The following is a 16173-nucleotide window of genomic DNA, read 5'->3' on the forward strand; positions in this document are numbered from 1 at the left end:
CCATGAAATGGAAGATGTTGTATGAAATCCATTAGTCAGATCTCAAATAGTTCATTAAGTAGTTTGTCTGGGAGCAGTACACACAGGCTTCAGTGAGCTGTACTTTGGATAAACAGGACAAGTGAGGTAGACACTGTGGCCTTGTTATTGTTTCTCTAACAGATTGATTCATGCATGCTATCATTTTGTCAGTAGGCCAATGGTTTAATGAATGTGCAGTGGTGAAGAGTAAGAATTTTAGAGTCTCTGGTAGGACTGGGTTGTTTTTTGGTCTAAATCAGGGCTTTACCTTTTTATCAAATCAGCAATTGTTGAATTTCAAATCTTGTTTTTCTTTACCTGAGGCCAATTGTTGAGTTTCTGTAGCCAGTTTTACTAAGTTATCATTTGAGTAAATGTCTCTTTGGACCATGACTGAGGTTTGGCTGCTGCTGGTCCCTTTAAGGATGGCTTCTCTTCTGGAAATGTCAACAAGATGACTTCCCTTAGCTTCCAGAGAGTTAAGTTTACAATGCCTCTGAGTCTTAATAGTTGCTAAAGTGGTAGGTAAAATAATATATCCAATAATTCCTGAACATTAAGACCATTTTAACTTTATTTCTGCTGGAAGTAAGGAAAACATTTTTCCACAACATTCCAAAATCATGAGCTAATCCAGAAGCAAATCAATTATCTGTATAAATGTTGGCAGTTGTGTCCTTGGCTAAAGTACAAGAACATGTAGGAATATAAAATTTAGCCCATTGGGCTGAAAGCCATAGGTAAAGATGCTGCCTTGACACATCAAAAAGAGTTGTAGTAGCATACCCAGCTTGGTGTTTGTCACTGTCACCTTTTAAATAGGGCTTCCCTGATAATTCAGTTGGTAAAGAATCTGCCTGCAATGCAGGGGACCCCAGTTTGATCCCTAGGTCAGTAAAACCCACTGGAGAAGGGATAGGCTACCCACTCCAGTATTCTTTGGCTTCCCTGGTGGCTCAGGTGGTAAAGAATCCACCTGCAAAGCAGGAGACCTGGGTTGGATCCCTGGGTTGGGAAGATCCTCTGGAAAAGAGAAAGGTTACCCACTCCAGTATTCTGGCCTGGAGAATTCCATGGACTCTATAGTCCATGGGATCACAAAGAGTCGGACTCAACTGAGCAATTTTCACTTCCTTTTAAATAAGAACCATCAGTGAAATACTGATGAGGAATTTTCAGTAGATCATCATGAGGAATCAGGAGGTGACCCATCATTGGTAAACCATCCTGAAAGATTTGGGGTAGATGAGTGGTCCCCATGATTTTGTGTGAGTATCTCAAGGAAATTTCCTTGTATTTTATATGCAAAAATGGGAAAGGAAATCTAAATACTGGAATTCTCAAAGTCAGATTCTTCAAACTCTAAGCCTTGAAAGTTATGTTGTACAGTTCTTCTCATAAAATTGGGTCAAGATTCTTACTGTTGAGTAAAATACACAGGAGTTTGGCCACAAGAGAGATATTTGGAATATAATTTTAACAATAACCAACTAGCTTGAGAAAAACTCATATTTGGTACTTAGTTTGTGTTTGGAGAAAACAGGACACTATAGAGTTTATGTGAATTTAAATGTAACCATTGTTCTGATATCTGATGCCATAAATACAGAAACTGGGCAAATTGAAATTTTTCCTGATGACCTTATATACCTTTAAGGCTAAAAGCTTTAGCAAGCCTTTCTTCCAATGAAGAGGCTTGATAAGGAGAGGCAAGAAGCAAATCATCCATATTTGAAACAAAGTAAAACCGTTTAGAAACTTAATATCAATCCATATCAGGCTTCAGGATTTTAAAGAAATACACTCAGTAAAACTCCTATAAACATTACTTCTAGGTGACTTATTTTTCTTCCTGCTGCTAAGTCGCTTCAGCCATGTCTGACTCTTGTGACCCCATACACGGCAGCCCACCAGGCTCCCCCATCCCTGGGAGTCTCCAGGCAAGAACACTGGAATGGGTTGCCATTTCCTTCTCCAATACATGAAAGTGAAAAGTGAAAGTGAAGTCGCTCAGTCATGTCTGACTGTTAGTGACCCCATGGACTGCAGCCTACCAGGCTCCTCTGTTCATGGGATTTTCCAGGCAAGAGTACTGGAGTGGGTTACCATTGCCTTCTCTGATTTTTCTTCCTAAGTGAAGGTAAAAAGGTAATGGTTAGCTTCATCAACTGGAATACTAAAGAATGCACTGCTAGAGTCAAATACAGTAAATAATTTGGTGAAAATGAAAAAATTATTTTTTACCAAAAATAATTTGGTGAAAATAATCTGGTGAAAATGGATGTTAGTGATGTATGAGGGTTAAAAAAATTGTGTAAAAACAAAAAAGCGCTGAGAAATAACAACATTGTTTATTGCTCAGAAGTCTTGGACTAACCTCTGATCTTTCCTTTTTAATTTTTAAATTAAAAGATAATTGATTTACAATGCTGTACTGGTTTATGCCAAACAACAGTGTGAATCAGCCATAAGTATACATATGGTCCCTCCTTCTTGAACCTCCTTCCCACCCTCCACCCCATTCCATCCCTCTAGGTTGTCAAGGGTTGTAGCTCAGTTGGTAAAGAATCTGCCTACAATGCAGGAGACCTGGGTTCGATTACCAGGTCAGGAAGATCCCCTGGAAAAGGAAATGGCAACCCACTCCAGTATTCTTGCCTGGAGAATCCCTCGGACAGAGGAGCCTGGCAGGCTACAGTCCATGGGATGGCAAGTGACACACACGCTTTAGCAACTAAACCACTACCAGGTTGTCACAGAGCACCAAGTTGAGCTCCCTGTGTTACAGCAGCTCCCCACTATCTGTGTCTTCCCTAGTGATTCAGTGGTAAAGAACCTGCCTGCAATGCAGGAGACTTGCTGGAGATGCAGGTTCAATCCCTGGCTTGGGAAGAACTCCTGGAGAGAAGGAAACTGTGATCCACTCCTGTATTCTTGCCTGGAAAATCCCATGGACAGAGGAGCCTGTCTGCCACAAAAGAGTCAGACACTAAACAACAACACGTGGGTCTAGAGTATAGCCAAGGTTTTGAATGGTAGTGTATATGTTTCAATGCTACTTTCTCAATTCATGCAGCACTCTCCTTCCCCCACTGTGTGTACATTGTCTGATCTCTATGTCTGAGTCTCTATTCCTGCCCTTAGGTTTTCTCATCAGTAAGATAGTAGTATTACAGGAACTAGTAATGAAGGATAATGAGGCCTTGAGCCTTGTAATCTTTTTTTATGGGCTTTGTACCTTGAAGGGCTTCTTTACTCACAGAATAAGAGGAGTCTTTCTTCTTCCTGTTTGGCTCTGCTATCACTCTAGGGTGTGGGGGCACTCCCTTCTGGCCTCCTGGCTCTGTACAATTAAGGTTTCTATTTATTAAATTTTTTAGGGTATGAAAAAATTATGTAGTTAGATATAACTCTAACAAAATATGTACAATATCTGTGTAATGCTACAAAATTTTGATGAAATATTCAAAGAAGAATTAAATAAACAGGGAAATACTCCATGAACACGAACAGGAAGATTCGATATTGTTAAGATATAGGTTTTTCCAAACTTCATCTATATATTCAGTGAAATCCCAATCAAATTCCCAAACCAATTCTACAGTTACACAGAAAGGCAAAAGACCCAGAAGAGCCAACATGATATTAATAGGAGAACTTACACTATCTAGCTTCAAGACTAAATAAAGTTACAATAATCAAGACAGTGTGTTATTTGCAAAAGAATGGAAAAACGGATCAGTGAAGCTGACTAGAGTGCCCAGAAGTAGCCTTGCACAAATATTATTAACTGATCTTTGACAAAGGAACAAAGGTAATTCAATGGAGAATATATAGTCTTTTCAAGGATTGGTACTAGACATTCACATGTAAAAACTTTAAATCTAGACACAGACCTTTCACAAAAATTAACTCAAAAATTGATCAAAGACCTAAATATAAAGTTCAAAACTAAAACATTCCTAGAAGGAAACATAGGATAAAATACAGATGAACTTGGGTTTGAAGATGATTTTTAGATACAACATAGAGAGCATGATTTTTGAAGGGAGTACTTGATTGTTTGGACTTCACCAAAATTAAAAATTACTCTGTAAAATAATAGAATGAAAAAGCAAGCCACAGACTCAAGAAAGTGCATATCTGTTAAAGTAGTGGTATTTAAAAATATAAAAAGAATTCTTAAAACACATCAGGTTAAAAAAAAAAAAAGTAATGAAAAATAACCAAAAAAATCTGGAAACCTCATAAAGAAGATATAGAGATGGCAAATAAGCACATGAAGAAAATGTTCAGTGCCATTCAGTTCAGTTCAGTTCAGTCACTCAGTCGTGTCTGACTCTTTGCGACCCCATGAATCGCAACACACCAGGCCTCCCTGTCCATCACCAACTCTCGGAGTTCACTCAAACTCACATCCATTGAGTCGGTGATGTCATCCAGCCATCTCATCCTCTGTCGTCCCCTTTTCCTCCTGCCCTCAATCACTCCCAGCATCGGAGTTTTTTCCAATGAGTCAAGTCTTCGCATGAGGGGGCCAAAGTACTGGAGTTTCAGCTTTAGCATCATTCTTTCCAAAGAACACCCAGAGCTGATATCCTTTAGAATGGACTGGTTGGATCTCCTTGCAGTCCAAGAGACTCTCAAGAGTCTTCTCCAACACCACAGTTCAAAAGCATCAATTCTTCGGTGCTCAGCTTACTTCACAGTCCAACTCTCACATCCATATACGACCACTGGAAAAACCATAGCCTTGACTAGATGGACGTTTGTTGGCAAAGTAACGTCTCTGCTTTTCAATATACTATCTAGATTGGTCATAACTTTCCTTCCAAGGAGTAAGCGTCTTTTAATTTCATGGCTGCAGTCACCATCTGCAGTGATTTTGGAGCCAAATAAATAAATAAATAAATAAAGTCTGACACTGTTTCCACTGTTTCCCCATCTATTTCCCATGAAGTGATGGGACCAGATGCCATGATCTTCGTTTTCTGAATGTTGAGCTTTAAGCCAACTTTTTCACTCTCCTCTTTCATTTTCCTCAAGAGGTTTTTTAGTTCCTCTTCACTTTCTGCCATAAGGGTGGTGTCATCTGCATATCTGAGGTTATTGATATCAGTGCCATTAAGGCATCTTAAAACTTGAAACAAAAATGATATACCACTACATATCTATTAGAATGACTTAAGTTCAGAATACTAACACTAAATGCTGGCAAGCATGTGGATCAACAGAATTCAAAATAATGTAACTACTTTGGAAGGTAATTTGGCAGTTTCTTAAAAAGTAAATACTCTTAAAAAAGTAAATACTCTTATCATGCAGTCTAATAACATGCTGCTTGGTATTTACTCAAATAAACTGAAGCTTTATATTCACATAAAAACATGCACACAATGGTTTTTAGCAACTTTATTGGCAACTGCCCAAACTTGGAAGGAACCAAGATGTCCTTTAATTGAAAAATGGATTAACAAACTATGATGCATACATGCAGTGGAATATTATTCACTAATAAAAACTAAACAAGCTATCAAGTTACAATAAGAGAAGGAACTTTAATGCATATTGTTAAATTAAAAGAAAAGCCAATGTGGAAAGCATTTTTACTGATTTCAATTATATGACATTCTGTAAAAGATGAAATTATTGAGACAGTTTTAAAAAATCATTGGTAGTCATGACTTTCAGAGCAGAGAGGGAAGATTGAATAGATGGAGTGCAGGCAATTTTGAGGGTAGTGAAAGTATTCTATGTGATACTGTAATGATATTGTAATAGTGGATACTTGCCATTAAACACTGTACATTTTACACATTATACCTGTAGAATTTTCAACACAAATGTGACCCTTAATATATACTGTGGACTTTGTTACTAATGATGTATTGGTTGGACATTAATTGTCACAGATATACTTCTTTAAGTGAGAATATTAATAATACAAGGAACTGTATATGTGGTTAGATAGTGCATAGCAAGCACAGGAGCTCTTACATTTGGGAAACCAATATGTTTTCTAAGTTTCTATAAACCAAAAATGCTCTGACAAGTCAACTAATTTAAGAAAGGTAAGCAAAGAATAGATTAATGGTTTATAGTTCTAACTAAAAATCATTTTACATTGCCAAAAAAAGGCTACCTATAAACAGTTTTGTTTCATTTTTGTTTTTTGTCTTTTTTGCCTGTCTGTTGTATTTTGTTCATTGTGACTTCTCAGTCCTTTAAAAGTATACCCTTCTTCCTTTATTAGATCTTGGACAATATTTTCAAATAATCAAACAATCTATATATTTTATTTTCTAATATCATAGTTAAAGAAAATTTAGTTTACATATTTCCTTCTTCTCTGTCTTAACTCTTTTTTATGTTGAAATTCTTTTTTCTTAATCACAATTTTTTTCTAAAAACTTTCTTTAACTTTCTATATTTTGCATAATAGCTACCCACAGTTTTTTCTTTTCTGTAAATTAACATAATCCATCAACTTTCCATGGGTGAAGTCTCTCACAGTGTGGGTTCTGTGACCTAAAGCCAGCATCAGTAGTTTCTTAGTTAGCAAATATAGAGTCAGTCTGAGACTATGGGCACTGGTAGGTGAAATGACCTTTAAAACCTAAGTAAGATGAATACTATGAAATTATAGCCCCTCTGGGCTTCTTGGTGACTCAGATGGTAAAGAAACTGTCTGCAATGCAGGAGACCTGGGTTTGATCGCTGGTTTGGGAAGATCCCCTGGAGGAAGAAAAGGCAACCCACTCTAATATTCTTGCCTGGAGAATCCCCATGGACAGGGGAGCCACGTGGGCTATGGTCCATGGAGTCTCAAAGTGTCGGACATGACTGAACAAACAACCATATAGTCCCTCTAGCTTACTCCTTTATTTCTAAATGCAGTGATTATTATTTGTGAGAGTTGATTCAGCATTGTCTACTATATCCTGGCATTAACAAATTAAAAAAACTTTTATATGTACACATGAAACATAAATAGCTATCTTATGTTATGAGACTCTAACCGAAAAAATGGCTCAGAGTAAAAGTAGAAAATACTGTACGTTCCAAAAATGTCTAAAAGGACCAAATCTCTGTCTTGGCCTCACCTGCAATACCAAACCTAGCTGAATCTGAAGTTAAAGGTCATTTAAGAGTCTGAGTGCTAATATCTATTAAAAGCTCTTACCTACATGAAGGCAACCATTTGCCTATGCACAAGCAGAGATAAAATATTGTGACTTACTAAGGCAGAAAGTGAAGAGGAGCTAAAAAGCCTCTTGATAAAAGTGAAAAAGGAGAGTGAAAAAGTTGGCTTAAAGCTCAACATTCAGAAAACAAAGATCATGGCACCTGGTCCCATCACTTCATGGGAAATAGATGGGGAAACAGTGGAAACAGTGTCAGACTTTATTTTTTGGGGCTCCAAAATCACTGCAGATGGTGATTGCAGCCATGAAATTAAAAGAGGCTTCCTTCTTGGAAGGAAAGTTATGACCAACCTAGATAGCATATTCAAAAGCAGAGACATTACTTTGCCAACAAAGATCCATCTAGTTAAGGCTATGGTTTTTCCTGCGGTCATGTATGGATGTGAGAGTTGGACTGTGAAGAAAGCTGAGTGCCGAAGAATTGATGCTTTTGAACTATGGTGTTGGAGAAGACTCTTGAGAGTCCCTTGCACTGCAAGGAGATCCAACCACTCCATCCTAAAGGAGATCAGCTCTGGGTGTTCTTTGGAAAGAATGATGCTAAAGCTGAAACTCCAGTACTTTGGACCCCTCATGCAAAGAGTTGACTCATTGGAAAAGACTCTGATGCTGGAAGGGATTGGGGGCAGGAGGAAAATGGGACGACAGAGGATGAGATGGCTGGATGGCATCACCGACTCGATGGACATGAGTTTGAGTGAACTCTGGGAGTTGGTGATGGACAGGGAGGCCTGATGTGCTGCAATTCATGGGGTCGCAGAGTCAGACTCAACTGAGTGACTGAATTGAACTGAACTGAACTGAAGATAAAAATTCCTCCTGGCTTATAATTAAGAGAGCTTAAAGTCTCATATTTTTCACCCTCGATAGGCCAGTTAAAAGCCACCCACAAAAGTGAGGAACAAATCTCTTGGCACAATTCAAGTCAATGAACATCGTTAAAGTAAAAAAAAAAATTGTGTGGTCACTAATTGCTAATGCATGGGGCCTTAATTAGCATCTTATGATGCACATCAAAAATGCTTCTTTCCTGTTTTTTCCATCAAATACAATTCTAGGTTGCTCCACATATAATCCATTTATTTTTTTCAAGATACACAGTATTTAGACAATGATAAAAATAAACTTTATTATTGGTTAAAAATATTGGAAGATGTGACTATGGAATCAGTTGGATTTGCTGACATCTCTTTCAGTTGAACACATCCATCACTATTTTAATCCTTGACTACTGAGCTCACTTATTAGATCACAAAGCTACTTTTCTGTACACACGCTGGTTCCATGGGAGGAGAAGACAAAGCTCTGCTTATACAAATTCTTCTTCTCACATCACTAATAAATCAGTTAGAAAACTTGTTGTCCATCCTCTCTTCCCTTTCTCCTGCTTATTTTCGTTTTATTTTGAGAAATAATAACATGCATATTCAGAAAAACACATAGAATTTTATAGGCTATCACTTAAGATCTTCACTTTAGTTGCTCAGTCATGTTTGACTCTTTCCTACCCCATGGACTACAGTATGCCAGGCTTCCCTGTCCATCACCAACTTCCGCAGCTTGCTCAAACTCATGTCCATCGAGTTAGTGATGCCATCCAACCATCTCATCCACTGCCATCCCGTTCTCTTCTTACCTTTAATCTTTCTCAGCACCATGGTCTTTTCAAATGAGTCAATTCTTTGCATCAGGTGGCCGAAGTATTGGAGTTTCAGCTAGAGAATCAGTCCTTCCAATGAATATCCAGGATTGATTGCCTTTAGGATTGACTGGTTGGATCTCCTTGCAGTCCAAGGGACTTTCAAGAGTCTTCTCCAACACCACATTTCAAAAGCAGCAATTTCTTTGGTGTTCAGCTTTCTTTACAGTCCAACTCTCACATCCATACATGACTACTGGAAAAACCATAGCTTTAACTAGATGGATCTTTGTTGGGAAAGTAATGTCTCTGCTTTTTAATATGCTATCTAGGATGGTCATAGCTTTTCTTCCAAGGAATAAGCATCTTTTAATTTCATGGCTGCAGTCCCCATCTGCAGTGTTTTTGGAGCCGCTCCCCCCCGCCCCCCCCCCACCACCCGCAAAAAAAAAAAAGACTTTCTGTCACTGTTTCCATTGTTTCCATAAAGTGATGGGACCGGATGCCAGATCTTAGTTTTCTGAATGTTGAGTTTTAAGCCAACTTTTCACTCTCCTCTTTCACTTTCATCAAGAGGCTCTTTAGTTTTTCTTCTCTTTCTGTCATAAGGGTAATGTCATCTGCCTATCTGAGGTTATTGATATTTCTCTTGGCAATCTTGATTCCAGCTTGTGTTTCATTCAGCCTGGCATTTAGCATGATGTACTCTGGTATATGAAGTGCTCTGGTACTTCCCTGGTGGCTCAGATGGTAAAGCGTCTGCCTACAATGCAGGAGACCCGGGTTCAATCCCTGGGTTGGGAAGGACCCCCTGCAGAAGGAAATGGCAACCCACTCCAGTATTCTTGCCTGGAAAATCACATGGATGGAGGAGCTTGGTTGGCTACTGTCCTTGGGGTCCCAAAGAGTCGGACACGACTGAGCGACTTCACTCACTCACTCTGCATATAAGTTAAATAAGCAGGGTGACAGTATACAGCCTTGACATAATCTTTTCCCAATTTAGAACCAATCTGTTGTTCCATGTCCAGTTCTACCTGTTGCTTCTTGACCTGCATACAGAGTTCTCAGGAGGCAAGTGAGGTGGTCTGGTATTCTCATCTCTTTAAGAATGTTCCACACTTTGTTGTGACCCACACAGCCAAAGGCTTTGGTGTAGTCAATAAAGCAGGAGTAGATGTTTTTCTAGAACTCTCTTACTTTTTCAATGATCCAGCGGATGTTGGCAATTTGATCTCTGGTTTCTCTGTCTTTTTAAAGTCCAGCTTGAGTGTCTAAAAATTCTAGGTTCACATACTGTTGAAGCCTGGCTGGGCGAATTTTGAGCATTACTTTGTTAGCGTGTAAGATGAGTGCATTTGTGCTGTAGTTTGAACATTCTTTGGCATTGTCTATCAAGATCTTAGCAGGAAATAAATTGACCTCTGATGGTTCAAATGAAAATACTTTAGTGACTTAATCAAAGAGGGATGAGGAATTAAAGGGACAGAGAAGTGACATGGAAAAATCTAGGAAACAATATGTTTTAAAAGCTGTTACCAACCCTCAGACTGAAGAAGAAGGAGGAAGACACAGATAAGATGTCACTCACTCAGAGCTACAGTCATGGAGACAAGAATTTTTGGTGAAAAGTGATTTCTGGTGATAGTCAGAAGGCTTTCTGGTGGTAGTCAGAAGGGACTGAAGCCATGTCTAGAGATGCACTTTTCCCTAGCAAGTCCATGTGTCTCTCTTCTCTTTTGATGGTTTTTCTCCAGCACCACAAACATAGGAACTTTCTGAGCCAAGCAACCACAATTCTGAATGGAGTTGGTCAAGGGAAAGGGAACACAAGATTAAGCAATCAGAGCAAACCTAAATATAATGGGGACGAGATTCAGCCATCCTGTCCTCTGTGGGAATGATTTCAAAATATATTCATGCATCTCTTTGAATTATACTTCTGTATGGATATACGCCCAGGACTGAGATTGAAAGATAATATGGTAATTCTGCTTAGTTTTCTGAGGAACCTCTATACAGTTATCCATAGTGACTGCACCAATTTGCGTTCCCATCAACAGTGTAGAAGGCTTTGCTTTTCTCCACACTTCCTACAGCATTTGTTATTTGTAGCTTTTCTGAAGATGGCTATGCGAGGTAATATCTGACTGGTGCGAGGTGATATCTCATTGTAGTTTTGATTTGCATAGCTTGGAAAATCCCATGGACGGAGGAGCCTGGTAGGCTGCAGTCCATGGGGTCACGAGGAGTCGAACATGACTGAGCGACTTTACTTTCACTTTTCACTTTCATGCACTGGAGAAGAAAATGGCAACCCACTCCAGTGTTCTTGCCTGGAGAATCCCAGGGATGGAAGAGCCTGGTAGGCTGCCGTCTATGGGGTCGCACAGAGCTGGACATGACTGATGTGACTTAGCAGCAGCAGCAGCAGCAGACTAAATAAGAAGCATTGCTAAAGTTAATTTTACATGTTTTTGCTGATTCCTAGAATATTGACTTTCACCCTGCCATCTCCTGTTTGACCACTTCTAATTTAGTTTGTGATATTTATATTTCTCTTTCTGACTTACTTCACTCTGTATAATAGATTCTAGGTTCATCCATCTCATTAGAACTGACTCAAATGCTTTCCTGTTTATGACTGAATAGTACTCCATTGTATATATGTACCATAGCTTCTTTATCCATTCATCTGTTGATGGACATCTAGGTTGCTTCCACATTCTAGCTATTGTAAATAGTGCTGTAGTAAACATTGGGGTACATATATCTTTTTCAGTTTTTATTTTCTCAGGATAAATGCCTAGCTGTGGAATTGTTGACTCATATGGTAGTTTTATTCCTAGTTTTTTAAGGAATCTCCTGACTGTCTTCCACAGTGGCTGTATCAATTTACATTCCCACAAGCAATGCAAGAGGGCTCCCTTTTCTCCAACTCTGTCTAACATTTATTGTTTGTAGACTTTTTGATGATGGCTATTCTGACTGGTGTGAGGTGGTATCTCATTGTAGCTTTGACTTGCATGTCTCTAATAATGAGCAATGTTGAGCATCTTTTCATGTGTTTGTTAGCCATCTGTATGTCTTCTTTGGACAAATGTCTGTTTAGGTCCTTTTCTCACTTTTTGATTGGGTTGTTTGTTTTTCTGGTATTGAGTTGTATGAGCTGCTTGTATATTTTGGAAATTAATTTTTTGTCAGTTGTTTACTTCGTTTTTTTTTTTTTTTTCTCCCATTCTGAGAGTTGTTTTTTCACCTTATTTGTAGTTTCCTCTACTGTGCAAAAGCTTTTAAGTTTAATTAGGTCCCACTTGCTTATTTTTGTTTTTATTTCCACTACTCTAGGAGGTGGGTCATAGAGGATCTTCTTTTATTTCTGTCATCAAGTGTTATGCCTGTTTTCCCTTAAAAGCTTTTTATTTTCTGGTCTTACATTTAGGTCTTTAATCCATTTTGAGTTTATCTTTGTGTATGGTATTAGGAAGTGTTCTAATTTCATTCTTTTACATATAGCTGTCCAGTTTTCCCAGCACCATTTATTGAAGAGACTAACTTTGCCCCATTGTATATTCTTGCCTCCTTTGTCAAAAATAAGGTACCCATAGGTGTATGAGTTTTTCTCCGGGCTCTCTATCTTGTTCCATTGGTCTATATATCTGTTTTGTGCCAGTGCCATACTGTCTTGATGACAGTAGCTTTGTAGTTTAGTCTGAAGTCAGCAGGGTTGATTCCTCTAGCTCCATTCTTCTTTCTCAAAACTATTTGGGCCATTTGGGGAATTTTGTGTTTCCACATGAATTGTGAAATGTTTTGTTCTAGTTCTGTGAAAAATGCCATTGGTAATTTGATAGGATTTACATTGAATCTGTGGATTGCATTTGGGAGTATAGTTATTTTCACAATAGTGATTCTTCCTACCCAGGAACATGGAATATCTCTACATCTATTTATGTCATCTTTGATTTCTTTCTTCAGTGTCTTATAATCTTCTATATGCAGTTCTTTTATCTCCTTAGGTAGGTTTATTTCTATATATCTTATTCTTTTCATTGCAATGGTGAATGGGATTGATTCCTTAATTTCTGTTTTTGATTTTTCGTTGTTAGTATATAGAAATGCAAGTGATTTCTGTGTATTGACCCGGTGTATTGACCCAATTCCATGACTTTGCTAAATTCACTGATTAGCTCCAGTAATTTTCTGATAATTTCTTTTGAGTTTTCTATGTGAGGTATCATGTCATCTGTGCACAGTGAGTTTTACTTCTTTTCTGAGCTGGATTCCTTTTATTTCTTTTTTCTTCTCTAATTGCCCTAACTAAGACTTATTCGACTATGTTGAATAATAGTGGTGAGAGTGGACACCCTTGTCTTGTTCCTGATGTTAGAGGGAACACTTTAATTTTTCACTGTTGAGAATAATGTTTGCTGTTGGCTTATCATATATGGCCTTTACAATATTGAGGTAGAGTCCTTCTATGCACATTTTTCGAAGTGTTTTTTATCGTAAATGGGTTCTGAATTTTGTCAAAGGCTTTTTCTGGATCCATTGAGATGATCATGTGGTTTTTAACTTTCTGTTTGTTAATATTGTGTATCACATTGATTTGTGCATATTGAAGAATCTTTGCATCCCTGAAATAAACCCAACTAAATCATAGTGTATGAACTTTTTAATGTGTTGTTGAATTATGTTTTCCAGGATTTTGTTGAGGATTTTTGCATCTATGTTGATCAATGATATTGGCCTGAGATTTTATTTATTGCATGTGTTTTTCTTCCCTGGTTTTGATATCACAGTGATTGTGACCTTGTAGAATGAGTTTGGAAGCACCTGGCATTCTTCTTGGTTGTGGAGTCTGCCCCTGTGGATGGGGTTGGATTAATGTCCTATAATATTTCCCTGGTTGGGGGAGCTTGTGCTTTTGTTCTGGTTGATGGAGCTGGATCTTGTCTCTCTCAAGGGCAGTGCAGAGTCCCAGTAGTAGATTTTGGGGTGTCTCTGAGTTCAGCATGTCTTTGGGCAGTCCTTCTGGCTTTGGCAATGTTAGACACATCTATTTTCACAGCATTGTCAAAGTGGCCCTCTCAGCATATCTTCACTGCCACCAGCCCCCAAATCTTTTCTGGTACTTCTGTTGCCCATGCGCCACCCTGCACTGCAAGCTGAAGCTTGCTAAGTAGGGGCTTGTGTTGATTTTTTCTTGCCTCTCTGACCCTGCCTTCTGTGTTGCAGAGACTTGTGTGGCCTTCCCTCAGCCCCCTGAGCTAACCCTATATGTCATGGAGATTGTATGTTCTTCTTTCAGCTCCCTGGCCCACCCTCTGGGCTGTGCTGTTTGTGTGTGGTGGAGAGGTTGGTATGCCACTCCTCTCTTGGTACTCCTGGCCTGCCTTCTACACCATGGGGCTTCCATGTGCTTCTCTTGGTTCCCTGAGCCCACTGTCTGCTCAAGGCCACAGTCTGTGAGGTTTTTATGGGCTGAGAAGTGCAGCTTTCTCTGTTTTCTGCCCTCTAGGTCTCTGTTTTTTCCAATTTTCCAAGATTCCACAGCTCTCACTTGGACTCACCTATCAGGGAACTTCCCAGTACAAAGGAACCCTCCCTGCTTCATGACTCCCTGCCTCCCTCCAGGACACAAGCTCCATCTAGAAGTTCTTCATCTTTTCTCTTTTTATGTCTCCATCCTCTCTCCTACTTCATTTCAGGGAGTTTAGCCTGCTCCCCTAAAGTCTTGGGGTTTTCTGCTGTCACCTAGAGGTTGCTTAGTAGGAGTTATTCCATATCTTAATGAGTTTTTGATGTATTTGTGGGGAGGCTGGCAACCTCCCCATCTTACTCCTCCACCATCTTCTTCCGCTTCTGTATGAGCTATCTGTATATTAGGGAAACTAAACTTTTATTGCTCATATAGTTTGCAAATATTTTCTCCCATTCTATAGGTTGTCTTTTTGTTTTGTTTATGGTTTTCTTTGCTGCTCAAAACCTTGTATGTTTGATTAGTTACCATTTATTTATTTTTTTCTTCTTATTTCTATTGCCTTAGCAGACTGACCTAAGAAAATATGTCTACAATTTATGGCGGAGAATTTTTTCCTATGGTCTCTTCCAGGAGTTTTATGATGCTTTGCCACAAGTGAATCTATCTACAAAACAGAAACAGACTCACAGATATAAAGAACAGACTGTGGTTGCCAAGGGGGAAAGGTGGAGGGGATGAATTACGGATGTTAGTAGTTGCAAACTATTACATATAGAATGCATAAACAACAAGGTCCTACTGGATAGCTCAGAGAATTATATTCAATATCCAAGGATAAACATATGGAAAAGAATAGAGGAAAAGAATAGAGAAAAAGAATGCATATATGTATATAATAGTAGAAATTAGCACAACATTGTAAATCAACTATATGTGCATGCAAAATGCATGCATGCATGCTCAGCTGTATTTGACTTTTTATGACCCTATGGACTATAGCTCACCAGGTTCTTTTGTCCATGGAATTTTTCAGGGAAGAATACTGGAATGGGTTGCCATTTCCTCCTCCAGGAGATATTCCTGACCCAGGGATTGATCCTGTGTCTCCTGAATTGGCAGAGGATTATTCTTTACCACTGAGCCACCTCTATACATCAATAAAATAGTAGTAATAAAAGTGAGTTACTTAGAAAAACAAACAAAAAAGAAACACATTCATTATTTGTTTTTTAATATTGATTACTATTTATCCTTGGTGGTACACATCAGAGTGGCCAAATAAAAATACAAAGTGCCCAGTTAAATTTGAATTTTAAGTAAAGCAGTTTGAATTTTAAGAAACAGCAAATAATTTTTAGCATAGGTATATCCCATACAAAATTTGACACATACTCAATAATAAGAAAGTATGTACTGTTATCTGAAATTCAAATTTAACTAGGGATCCTGTTTTTTATATGGCAACCCTCTACTACACTCATTAACAGACTCTTTTGGAGGCCTTTTTTTCCCCTTCTTTGTTTCACTGTCCCCATAATCTAATTTGTGATCTTTGGTTCACCTCCCAATTCAATTGACACTCATAACTTTCAAGTTATCATTGTAAGGTCTAGCTTTGGGGAAGTTTTGCTAAGCATGAGACCAACTGATAGCAAATGAAGCAAAAGGAAATTGGAGGGAAGACAAAGATTATAGTAAAGATTAGAGTAAAGAAAATAGTAAAAACTGGATAATTTCCATGTGAAATGAAAGAACAAGTTATTGATAGTCAGTTCTCCAATTTTCTGGTGCTGAATTATCTGAGTTAGGGGAGAGTGCACTCT

At 38.5% G+C, this 16173-nt stretch overlaps 1 non-coding gene across 1 annotated transcript; it reads left to right on the forward strand.

Annotated features, from left to right (window-relative positions):
* Nucleotides 1–9597: 9597 nt before the first annotated feature.
* TRNAC-ACA (transfer RNA cysteine (anticodon ACA)) lies at nt 9598–9669 on the forward strand. The gene has a single exon. It is a non-coding gene; the product is annotated as a tRNA-Cys (tRNA).
* Nucleotides 9670–16173: the final 6504 nt, after the last annotated feature.

Source organism: Budorcas taxicolor, chromosome 11, assembly GCF_023091745.1.
Source record: "Budorcas taxicolor isolate Tak-1 chromosome 11, Takin1.1, whole genome shotgun sequence".
Classification (NCBI taxonomy): domain Eukaryota; kingdom Metazoa; phylum Chordata; class Mammalia; order Artiodactyla; family Bovidae; genus Budorcas; species Budorcas taxicolor.